This window comes from Choloepus didactylus, chromosome 3, assembly GCF_015220235.1.
Source record: "Choloepus didactylus isolate mChoDid1 chromosome 3, mChoDid1.pri, whole genome shotgun sequence".
Classification (NCBI taxonomy): domain Eukaryota; kingdom Metazoa; phylum Chordata; class Mammalia; order Pilosa; family Megalonychidae; genus Choloepus; species Choloepus didactylus.
This window is the reverse complement of record NC_051309.1, coordinates 105,632,625-105,645,678: the sequence shown is the minus strand read 5'-3', so window position 1 is coordinate 105,645,678 and position 13,054 is coordinate 105,632,625. Positions and strand designations below refer to the sequence as shown.

Sequence of the window (13,054 nt, the reverse complement as noted above, 5' to 3'; positions counted from 1 at the left end):
TGGCGAAGAAACACATGAAAAAATGTTCAGCTTCACTAGCTATTAGAGAGATGCAAATTAAGACCACAATGAGATACCATCTAAGACCGGTTAGAATGGCTGCCATTAAACAAACAGGAAACTACAAATGCTGGAGGGGATGTGGAGAAATTGGAACTCTTATTCATTGTTGGTGGGACTGTATAATGGTTCAGCCACTCTGGAAGTCAGTCTGGCATTTCCTTAGAAAACTAGATATAGAGCTACCATTCGATCCAGCGATTGCACTTCTCGGTATATACCCGGAAGATCGGAAAGCAGTGACACGAACAGATATCTGCACGCCAATGTTCATAGCAGCATTATTCACAATTGCCAAGAGATGGAAACAACCCAAATGTCCTTCAACAGATGAGTGGATAAATAAAATGTGGTATATACACACGATGGAATACTACGCGGCAGTAAGAAGGAACGATCTCGTGAAACATATGACAACATGGATGAACCTTGAAGACATAATGCTGAGCGAAATAAGCCAGGCACAAAAAGAGAAATATTATATGCTACCACTAATGTGAACTTTGAAAAATGTAAAACAAATGGTTTATAATGTAGAATGTAGGGGAACTAGCAGTAGAGAGCAATTAAGGAAGGGGGAACAATAATCCAAGAAGAACGGATAGGCTGTTTGGCGTTCTGGGGATGCCCAGAAATGACTATGGTCTGTTAATTTCTGATGGATATAGTAGGAACAAGTTCACAGAAATGTTGCTATATTATGTAACTTTCTTGGGGTAAAGTAGGAACATGTTGGAAGTTAAGCAGTTATCTTAGGTTAGTTGTCTTTGTCTTATTCCCTTGTTATGGTCTCTTTGAAATGTTCTTTTATTGTATGTTTGTTTTCTTTTTAACTTTTTTTTTCATACAGTTGATTTAAAAAAGAAGGGAAAGTTGAAAAAAAAAAAAAAGAAAAAAGAAAAACAAGGAAAAAAAAAAAACGATGTAGTGCCCCCTTGAGGAGCCTGTGGAGAATGCAGGGGTATTCGCCTACCCCACCTCCATGGTTGCTAACATGACCACAGACATAGGGGACTGGTGGTTTGATGGGTTGAGCCCTCTACCATAAGTTTTACCCTTGGGAAGACGGTTGCTGCAAAGGAGAGGGTAGGCCTGCCTATATTTGTGCCTAAGGGTCTCCTCCGGAATGCCTCTTTGTTGCTCAGATGTGGCCCTCTCTCTCTGGCTAAGCCAACTTGAAAGGTGAAATCACTGCCCTCCCCCCTACGTGGGATCAGACACCCAGGGGAGTGAATCTCCCTGGCAACGTGGAATATGACTCCCGGGGAAGAATGTAGACCCGGCATCGTGGGATGGAGAACATCTTCTTGACCAAAAGGGGGATGTGAAAGGAAATGAAATAAGCTTCAGTGGCAGAGAGAATCCAAAAGGAGCCGAGAGGTCACTCTGGTGGGCACTCTTACGCACACTTTAGACAACCCTTTTTAGGTTCTAAAGAATTGGGGTAGCTGGTGGTGGATACCTGAAACTATCAAACTACAACCCAGAACCCATGAATCTCGAAGACAGTTGTATAAAAATGTAGCTTATGAGGGGTGACAATGGGATTGGGAAAGCCATAAGGACCACACTCCACTTTGTCTAGTTTATGGATGGATGAGTAGAAAAATAGGGGAAGGAAACAACAGACAAAGGTACCCAGTGTTCTTTTTTACTTCAATTGCTCTTTTTTCACTCTAATTATTATTATTCTTATTTTTGTGTGTGTGCTAATGAAGGTGCCAGGGATTGATTTGGGTGATGAATGTACCACTATGTAATGGTACTGTAAACAATCGAAAGTACGATTTGTTTTGTATGACTGCGTGGTATGTGAATATATCTCAATAAAATGATGATTAAAAAAAAAAAATAAAGTTAACTAGATATATCTTAAGTAGCACATCCATATTTACAATGTCTGTTTGCCATTTTCACTCTCGTAAACTCTCCCTTGAGTTTCCCAGATAGAATTAGTTTTCTTTTTTCTTTGCTAGTGTTTCCATGGGAGCATATCTTTACTTTGCCCATTATATTTCAATTACCAGCTGAACTGTTTCCTCTGTTCCTTCTAATTATTGTTATTTATCTGGTTCACTATCACTGACCCTTTAAAGATCTAATGAAAGCTAGGGGCTCTTTCCTTGGGGAAAAAAACTGTTCATATAATTTTAGGAGGTTTAGCAACCCATCAAAGCCCAGTTACCATTTTAATCAAGAATTCCCAGTATTAAATGATGAGCTCTAAGAAGGCAGGGACCTATTTAATTTTATATTTTTAGGGCTTTAAACACAAAATCTTTAACATGGTAGCCAATCAATAAATTTTTATTGAATAAATTTTTTAAAAATGATAATCCCAGAATTTTTATCATATAAATGACTAATCTATACTTATATACAAAGATTTACACTTTCACTTAGTTCTCATTGAGGAGAGTATGTATATATTCTTTAAAAATAGCACTACATATTGCTACATTTACATTCCTGACCCAAAACATTCATTTTTAAGGCTGTTATAAGGCTTCACGTTAATTTGCTGGAATTTAAAATTGCCAATTATTAAGAGAATTTTTTAAAAAGCTAGATAGAAGGAACTTCAATGAATTTAATTTTATAAAGTCCTTCATTTAAGTATTAATTTTAAAATACTTTTTTGAAAACATTAATTCTGTTAAAATTAATTGAAAGCCAATAATATAAATTTATTTTTAATATAATTTTAATTGTAGCAGGTCATATATTTGAAAAATCTCAATCAGGGATAATTTTTGAAGTTTTTTTGTTTTTTTTTAATAGAACAGTAAGATTGAGATAATGTATTAACATGTATAAATTAATATACAGAAAATTGGATTCACATTGTATGTTTAGTTTTTATCTATTTTTGTATCTAAATTTTAAAATTGAGATTCTTAGGATTTATTACTATAGATTATCAGCCTTTAAACAAATTTAGTTATATTGGAATACAAAATTTATTTGGCTGTGATGTTGTAAGCCAGAAACTGGTGCATATATGTACATATATATGTAATAGTTTTGATAAATCCTTTTGAGTCATTTACTCTCTATTACTTTGTCATTCTTCTGACCAAAAATGTGTATTTGTAGTTTTGAGTCCAGATTTCACACTACAGTTTTGGATTGATAAATTTCCCATGAATATGGAAATTTAGAAAGATACGATAGAACAAGCTTTAGTGTAGTTAGTTTTATTTAAATTTCATTTAGTGTTACAAAAATTAATAAATATATTATTCTATGAAAAGAAAATTTTACTGAAATTAAGTGAAAGACTGTAAGAGGAATTTATTCTTAAAAATCACTTTAATTGTTCCAAGATTCTCTACTTGTCCAAAATATCTCAATTTTGGAAAATTTTAAATGGTTAATTAGTAGTGATGTTTTGTTTAGAAATTACAGAATGGAATAATTTCATATTGTAGAAGTAATATGACACATTTTTACATATGAGATATAATTATATTTCCACCAAAATATAGGAACAATATTTTCTGTCATCATTGCATATTCTTTGAAAATATAACTATAAATGGAAAGAAGATATTTTATTTTATGGGTGTAGCATGATATATTTAACAAGTTCCTTTTGTTTTCAATTTTTTACTGTTGTAAATAGTCCTACAGTGATAGTGTTGTATCTGATTTTTGTTCCTAATTTTAATTATGCCTAAAGGAAAATTTTCTAGGTTTAGAATTATTGGTAAAAAAGGGCTTCAGTATGTTAAGACATTAGTGCATATTTCTATTTTTTTCCTCATAAATTCTTTATACTTAGGCAAAGCCTTGGTAACTTTCCATATTGCTTAAATAATATTTGGTCTATTTAGGTTGTCTGGTTTGCCAAGCAAATTTTAGTAAATTATATTTCCCAAGAATGTCATTTATTTGTTAGTATATTACAATGTATTACAAAGAATTACATTTGGAAGTATTTATCTAAATCTCCTTTTATCTATAATTACAACATTTAAAAAATCATTCTGACATTGGTTATTCGTATTTTTGCCCCTTTTTCATCATTAAATTTGACTTTCATTTTAATATCTTGTTTTTCCCATTTATCAAAGAATCAGTCAATCTTGAAATACCATTTATACAATGGCATAGAGTGTAGACTTAAAAGGGGAGGGTCTCAGATCAAACTACTTGTATTTGAATATCAACATAATCACTTCCTTGCTCTCTTGTAATGTTTATCAGTTTATAAATTATCTTTTAACCTATTTATGATGTTTTTCCATGTAAATGTTTTGCATTTTTATTTAGTAAAATTATTAATATTTTTCTTCACTGCTTTTTACCTTTTTGTTATACTTAGAAAGTTTTTCCACACACCGAAATTAATTTAATCCTTTTATATTTTCTTCCAAGTTTATATGGTTTTAATTTTTTCCTTTAATTTTATATTTACTTTGGCTTAGGTTTGACACATCAATCATTTTTTTCTTATATACACATGTGATTTGAACTGTCAACTTTATCATTCATCTGTTTCCCAGTCAGAAGACTCTTGCTGATGCCCAGCAATCTTAATATATTTTACTATTGCTATTTTTCTCACACTCTTGCCACTTACTCTTTCATAACTTCTCTGTTCTCAAATTTCCATTACCTCCCCCATCCTCTTTTTTAAAAAAGTGGTTTTAATGAGATATATTCACATACCATACAATCCATCCAAGGAGTACAGTCCATGCTTTTAGTGTATTCACAGAGTTGTGCATTCATCACTGAAATCGATTTTAGGACATTTTCATTACTCCAAAAAGAAAAACCCCATACCCATTAGCAGTCACCTCTCAATCCCACTATCCTTCCACAGCCCTACATAACCACTAATCTATTTCTGCCTCTGTAGACTTATTACATTTACATTTTATGTAAGTGGAATCATATAATATGTAGTGCTTTGTGTCTGGTTTCTTTCACTTAGCATGTTTTTATTATTATTTTTAATTAGAGAAGTTGTAGGTTTACAGAAAAGTGTGTAAAATATACAGCATTCCCATATTCCCATATTGTTGGCACTTTGCATTAGTGCAGTAACTTTGTTAAAATTGATGAAAGAGTATTAAAATAGTATTATTAACTATATAGTCCATAGTTTATATTAGGTATATTTTTCCCCATATACCATCCTATTATTAACACATTGTATTAGTGTCATACATTTGTTGTAATTCATGAAAGAGTATTCTTACACTATTAACCAGAGTCCATTGTCCATGGCAGGGTTTACTGTGTTACACAGTCCCATGTTTTATCTTCCAATTTTCATTCTAGCAACATCCATGACCAAAACTTCTCCTTTCAACCATAGTCATCTGCATAATTCAGTGCTTCTAATTACACTCACAATAATGTGCTACTGTCACCACCATCTATTTCTAAAACTTTACAATCAACCTAAATAGAAATTCTGTACATACTAAGCATCAGCTCCCCATTTTCTACCCCAAACTCTCCTCTGGTAACCTGTATTCTAGATTCTAACTGTGAGTTTGCTTATTAGAATTAGTTCATATCAGTGAGGTCATACAATATTTGTCCTTTTTTGTCTGGCTTATTTCACTCAGCATAATGTCCTCAAGTTTCATGCATATTGTCACATACATCAAGACTTCATTCCTTTTTACAGCTGAAAAATATTCCATCATATGTATATATCACATTTTGTTTATCCCTTGGGTTGCTTCTCTTTTAACAATTGTGAGCAATGCTGCTATGAACATCAACATTGGTGTGCAAATATCTGTTCAAGTCCCTGTTTTCGATTCTTCTGGGTATTACCTAGGAATAAGATTGCCAGATCATATGGAAATTCTATATTTAGTTTCCTGAGGAATTTCCAAACTGTCTTCGGCAGCAGCTGCACCATTTTACATTCCCACCAGCAGTGAATGAGTGTTCCTATTTCTCCATATACTCTCCAACACTTGTAATTTTCTGGTTGTTAATAGTAGCCATTCTAGTGGGTGTAAAATGATATTTCATTATGGTTTTGATTTGTATTTCCTTAATAGCAAACTAATGTTGAGCATCTTTTCATGTGCTTTTTAGCCATTTGTATATGCTTTTTGGAGAAATGTCCGTTCAAGTCTTTTGCCCATTTTTTAATTGAGTGGCTTGTTTTTTATTATTGAGTTGTAGGATTTCTTTCTATATTCTGGATTTGGAACCCTTATCAGATATGTGGTTTCCAAATATTTTCTCCCATTGAGCAGGCTGTCTTTTCACTTTCATGATAAAGTCCTTTGATGCACAGGCTTTTAATTTTGATGTTTTAATTTTGATATTGTTGTGCTTTGGTTGTAAAGTCTAAGAAACCATTGCCTGACACAATGTCCTGAAGATGCTTCCATATATTTTCTTCTAGGAGTTTTATACTCCTGGCTTTTGTATTTAGGTATATGATCCATTTTGAGTTTGTTTTTTTTGTATGGTGTGAGATGAGGATCCTATTTCATTCTTTTGCATATGGATATCCAGTTCTCCAAACACCATATGTTGAAGATAATATTTTTTTTCCAATTAAGTGAACTTGACAGCCCTGTCAAAAATCAATTGGCCATAGATGTGAGGATCTATTACTGAACTCTCAATTCAATTCCCTTGGTCTATATATCTATCCTTGTGACAGTACCATGCTGGTTTTTTGTTTGTTTGTTTGTTTTGTTGTTTTGGTTTTTGTTTTTGTATTTTCCCATTATATTAGCAAACACAAGAAGAGCAATTAAAAAAGATTTTACTTCACACCACTGGTTCCTACACTCGGGAACATACATCAGAATAACCTGTGGAGGTTTTTAGGAATATTTTAAGTCCAGGCCTCGCTCTGGAGGAGGGTGTAACAGGGGCCAGGGCTTGGGTATTTTAAAAAAGCTCATCAGGAAGCCCTGATGTTTCCCTCTGGTCAAACTGCTGATTTTAGTTTCTCCGTGGCAACACTTTGGGTTTGGGGGGCCACTGTTTGTGGGTCTGGGGTGCTTTTTTGGCAGATTTACTAGGAGTAGCAAAGAATTTGGCCTCTGGCTTTTTTGGAGTCTGTCTTAGGTCTTTTTTCCCCAGTGATGAATTGATTTCCTTCTCTGTCTCTTCTTTGATTCTTGGCTTCTTTCCTGGGCCTTTACTTGGGGTCTCTGGCTTTGCAGCTCCGGGGGTCTTCAAAGCTGAAGTTGCCTTTCTCTTCTTCCCTAGAGGTGTGTTGGGACCTGGACTTTCTTTTGGAGTTTCTTTACTATGGCATATGTTTGCACTCCATGATTTCTTTAGCAGGCATTTTGTCCATTGGTACTAGCAGTGGAATCTCCTCATCAGATCCATCTTCCACTTTCAATGGCACTTTCACTCTGCTTGGCTCCTGCTTCTCGGGTCCTGGGGTGCCCCCTTTCGGGGACCCAGGGCCCTTTCCTGGAGCACCACTGACCTGAGGAGGCGCCTGACCTTTAGTAAGGACTTGGCTTATTCTTTTTCTAGTCTCTCGCATTTCCCTTTTCCTTCTCTTCTTCTCTCTCTTTAATTCGAGCTTTTCTCTCTTTGATTTTTAGTTTTTCTTTTTCCTTTGCCTCTTTTTTCTTCTGACCAAGAAGGCATATTCCTCTAGCATCATCCCAATTGCTCTTAAATGAAGAAAAGATTGGAAGGGCAACTGATTTCTCAGTTTTTAGGTATAAAAGTTTCACACTCGCCCACTTCTCTGGCAGTTTTTCCAAAAGCCCTTTTGCAACAGCAATGACATTTTGAAGGATGTGCTGCAACTTCATTCCAGTGTGACCAATGCGAATAGTACTGCAGGAACCAGTTTTAGAAATGTTTAAGACAGTCCCACCTATACATTCATTGATCTCTTTTGATAAATTCTTGGCCAGAAGGTTTACAGATACTGGAACTTTCTTTCTGAGATAGAAATGTTTCACTATGATGGAAGGTAAAAGCCGTCTAATTCTTGCATCAGTAAGGAAGAAGTCAAAACTACCCAAGGGGCGGAGCTTGGCTTCATAGGGTTTATATTCCTTTTTTAAAGTTCAAAGGGGGATAATCTGAGAAATAGTGTTAATTTTATCCTTGTTCAAAAGACTCCTATAGAAATGTTCCTTCTTTTCAGGAGTTAAATCGGGTTCATCCTTGGTAAATAAACAGAATTCTGCTAAATCTGACCAAATACTATAAGGCAAAGACAATCTGACCCTCGGTTCTTTACTTGGAATTTTCCATAATACCACCATTAAAAATAAATTTTCTTTCTCATTCAAAAGCAAGTCATCAGCGTTTTTCCTGGACTTGGAATTTTCCAACAGAGCTGCCAATGATTTTCTAATCTGGGCTTTGTTCACCAGTGACTGCTGCTCGGGTGCCGTAGGGGTCTCTGGAGTTGAGGTTGTGGCCAGGGTGGGGGTGGAGACCTCCATGGCGTTCTCGCCTTGTGCAGACGAGAGATACCATGCTGTTTTGACCACTGGAGTTTTGAAATATGCTTTAAAGTCAGGAAGTGAGTCCTCCAAATTCATTCTTTTTCAAGATGGTTTTGGCTATTTTGAGCCCCTTACCATTCCAAATGAATTTGATGATTTGCTTTTCCATTTCTGCAAACTAGCCTATTGGAATTTTCATTCAGCTTGTGTTGAATCTGCAAATTATTTTTGGGTAGAATTGACATCTTAACAATATTTAGTCCCTGAGCACAGAATGTTCTTTCATATGTACAGATCTTTGATTTCTTTTAGCAGTTTTATAATTTTCTATGTATAAGTCCTTTACATCCTTGGTTAAATTTATTCCTATGTATTTGATTCTTTTAGTTGCTATTGTAAATGAATTTTTTTCTTGATTTCCACCTCAGCTTGCTCATTACTAGTGTATAAAAACACTACTAATTTTGCATGTTGATCTTGTACTCCACCACTTTGCTGATTCTGTTTCTTAGCTCTAGTAGCTTTACTGCAGATTTTTCAGTACTTTCTATATTTAGGATCATGTCATTTTCAAACAGTGAAAGTTTTAATTCTTCCATGCTTATTTGGATGCTTTTTAGTTTATTTTTTTCTCACATCATCACTCTTCATAGAACTTCCAGTACAATACTGAGTAACAGTGGTGTCAGTGGACATCCTTGTCTTGTTCCAGTTCTGTTTGTTGGCAAACAATTGTTTATAGTATCATCTTAGTCTATTTTGTTTCTATGGGGTCAGTAGTAATGTCTCCCCTCTCATTTCTGATTTTATTTTTGTCTCCTTTTTATTTGTCACTCCAGCTAAAGTTTTGTAATTTTTATTAATCTTTTCAAAGAACCAACTTTTAGTTTTGTTTATTCTCAATTTTATTTATTTATTTTCTAATCTGTGATATTTCTTTCCCTTTTCTTACTTTGGGGTTAGTTTGCTGTTCTTTCTCTGGTTCCTCCACATGTGCAGTTAGGTTTTGATTGTAGATCTTTCTTCTTTTTTAATGTAAGCATTTAGGGCTATAAATTTCCCTGTCAATACTGCCTTTGCTGCATCCCATAAATTTTGATATGTTGTGTTCTTGTTTTCATTCATCTCAAGATATTTACTGATTTCTCTCACAATTTCTTTGACTCACTGATTGTTTAAGAGTGTGTTATTTAAATTTCATGTATTTGTGCATTTTCCAGTTCTCCCCCTTTTATTGATTTCCAACTTCATTCCATTATGGAATGAAGGGAAAATGCTTTATATAATTTCAATCTTTTGAAATTTTCTGAGACTTGTTTTGTGACTCAACACATGTTCTATCCTGAGTATGATGCATGTGCACTTGAGAATGTATCTCCCACTTTTTGGTGATGCAATATGCTATATACATCTGTTAGGTATAGTTCATTAATCCTATTATTCAAGTTCTTTGTCTCATTATTGATCTTCCATCTAAATATTCTGTCTACTGATGAGAATCATGTGTTGAAGTCTCCAACTATTATTGAACAGGTGTCTATTTTTCCCTTCAGTTTTGCCAATGTTTGCCTCATGGATGCCATGGGGCATCTTGGTTAGGCTCATAAATATTTATGATTCTTATTTCTTATTTCTTCTTTGTGGATTGACCCTTTTATTAACATATGTATCCTTTTTGGTCTTTTATAACAACTTTTGACTTAAAGTCTATTTTGTCTGATATTAATATAGCTACACAAGCTCTTTTTTGGTTATTATTTTCATGGCATATCTTTTCTTCTCCTTTGACTTTCAACCGGTTTGCATCTTTGCGTCTAATGTGAGTCTCTTATAAACAACATATAGTTGGATCATGATTTTTATCCATTCCTCAAACTGATTGAGGATTTTAACCATTAACATTCAGTGTTCTTACTGTAAAGGCAGTAGTTACTTCAGCCATTGTGTCCTTTGGTTTTTATAAGTCTTTTCTTTGTTTCAGCTCTCTTTTCTTCTGTTGAAACTTCTTTTTCTTCTGTGATGTATAGACTGATCCCTTTCTCATGTTTGTTTCTGTATATTTTTTAATTACTTCCTTTGTGGTTACCCTGGGGTTTTATTACACAGCCTACATCTATAAGCTACTAATTTGAAAAGATACCAAATTAGCTTCAATATCATGCATGTTCTTTGCTCCCATTTTCCTCTTTCCCCTCTTTATGTTGTTTTTGTCCTATTTTACCCTTTTATATTTTGCATGTCTGTTACCAGGAAATATACCCTTTTCTTGTTCAATTGTATTCTGATTCTTACATGAATTGAAGAATAGAGTTGTGTATTGAGGTACAATATATTTGGGTTTTGTATTTACCCTTTTAGTTACCCTTACTGATGATCTTCATTTCTTCACATTACTCTAAGCCATTCTCTCCTGTCTTTTCCTTTCTACCTGCAAAACTCCCATTAGTAATTCTTGCAGGTTGCGTCTTTTGTTGACAGACTCTCTCAGTTTCTGTTTATCTATGAATGTTTTAAACTCACCCTCATTTTCAAAGGACATTTTTGCTGGATAATGTATTTTTGGCTGTCAGTTTTTCTTTTTCAGTACCTTAAGCTATCATACCATTGCTTTCTTAACTCCATGGTTTTTGATGAGAAGTCAGTGTTTAGTCTTATTGAGGATCCCCGTATGTGATGAATCACTTCTTCATTGCTGCTTTCAGAATTCTCTGTTTATCTTTGGCATTTGACATTCTGATTTGTATGTGTCTCAGAGTAGGTTTATTGGGATTTACTCTGTTTGAAGTATGTTGAACTTCTTGGACATATATATTTATGTCTTTCATAAGAGTTGGGAAATTTTCAGCCATTATTTCTTCCAATATTCTTTCTGCCCCTTTCCCCTTTTCTTCTCCTTTGGGGCATCCATGACACATATGCTTGTGCATTTCATGCTACCACTCAGATCCCTGAGACCCTACTTAATTTTTCCTATTCTTTTCTCTATCTGTTCTTCTCACTGTTTGATTTCAATTTTCTCATCTTTTAGTTCACTGATTCTTTCTTCTGTCTGTTGAAATTTGCTGTTGTATGCCTTATAATCTCTACTATTGTGCCTTTCATCCCCATAATTTTGTTATGTTTCTTTGTATACTTTCAAATTTTTCTTTATTATCACATATTGTCTTCTTAATATCTTTTAGCTCTTTAAGCATGTTTCCTTCATCTCCTTGAATTGATTTAGGAGATTTGTTTGAACTACTTTGAGTAGTTGTTCCAATTCTGTATCTCCTCTGTAGTTTTAACTTATTCCCTTGACTAAGCCTCATCTTTTTGTTTCTTAGTATGGCTTGTAATTTTTTTCTGATGTCTAGGCATCTGCTTATCTTGATGAGTTAACTCTTAAGATCAGTTTCTCCCTCTTCTCTAAGGTTTTATTTTTGATTGGTTTTTTGTAAAGACTCTTCTTTAATGCTTGGTCCCACTTATTCTAGACCTTTAGAATAGCCTGTGTTTAACTGTTAAGGTTTTCTCAGTTCTTCTTCATCTGATTCTTTCCATGGATATGCAATAAAATTTTTAAGATTGCATTGCATTTTTTTTTTTTTTTTTTTTTTTTTTTTTTTTTTGCAATTGTTTCATCTCCAGGAGAAAACTTCCTTTTCCTACTCTGGAAATCTTGATCTATTCTCTTTATTTTTGTGCAGAATTTTCTCCCCAGCACCTATAGTTTGTTTTAATTCTCACCCTCACTCTTTGCCCCATTTTCCTTATACTCTTCAGTTGGGACCCATCCTGTCTTACAGCCATTCTGTCCCCCCATCTTTTTTTTCTCTAAGGCTTTTCTACCTCTGGTTTCTTCCCTGTTAGATTATCTATTCCTGGGGAGCCACATGGGGTCAATCCAAAAAGGTGGGTCACTCGAGAAAAGTCTGTTTTGCATTGAGGTGGTCAAGCCAACTGAAACTGAATTGATAGAAGGCACAACAGTTCTTTCTAGCATTTTCATCTGGGTCTTCCCCCCGCCCCAGTTACCCCTTTGTATTCAGCAGTCTCCAGTGGCTTGTAATCTGCCTGGGTCTCTGCAAACTTAGGTCCCTGTGCCTGTATATGTGAGAAATTCTAATTCTCTGCTGTGAGTTGATCTACTTTCTTTGTCTGAGGTGGGTGGGACCCAGGCCATGCTGCCTCTGTGACACTCTTAAGTTTACTTGGACTGAGTGAGGAGGAGAGGAATGAGAATGGATCAGTGGTCCAGGATAGAATTTTCCCACCTGATATTTTTCCATTTCTTGATTCAGCATTTGTGTAGTCCTTGTTCAGTCTCTACTGTTGTCCAGGGTTCCTCCTTCCTCTTTAAATGTCCTGGCTTCACTGAGAATTTCCACAAGATCCCAAAATCCCAATACTTTTCCTACCAGCATTTCTACATTTATAATACTCTGCCTACCCTCCTGATAACATTTTGAACTGTCTAGTATCCTCCTTAAGTTGAACATCTCCAATTATTTGCTAGAACTCATTTGCTTTCACCTCTTTGAGGACATTGTTCCAGCAATTTTCCACTCTTTACAACTTGGTTTTTCTTCTCTACT

The 13,054-nt window shown here is 34.7% G+C and overlaps 1 pseudogene; it reads right to left on the bottom strand.

Moving 5' to 3' along the window:
* Positions 1 to 6,996: 6,996 nt before the first annotated feature.
* On the bottom strand, positions 6,997 to 8,477 carry LOC119530372 (annotated as a pseudogene).
* Between the last annotated feature and the right edge of the window lie 4,577 nt (positions 8,478 to 13,054).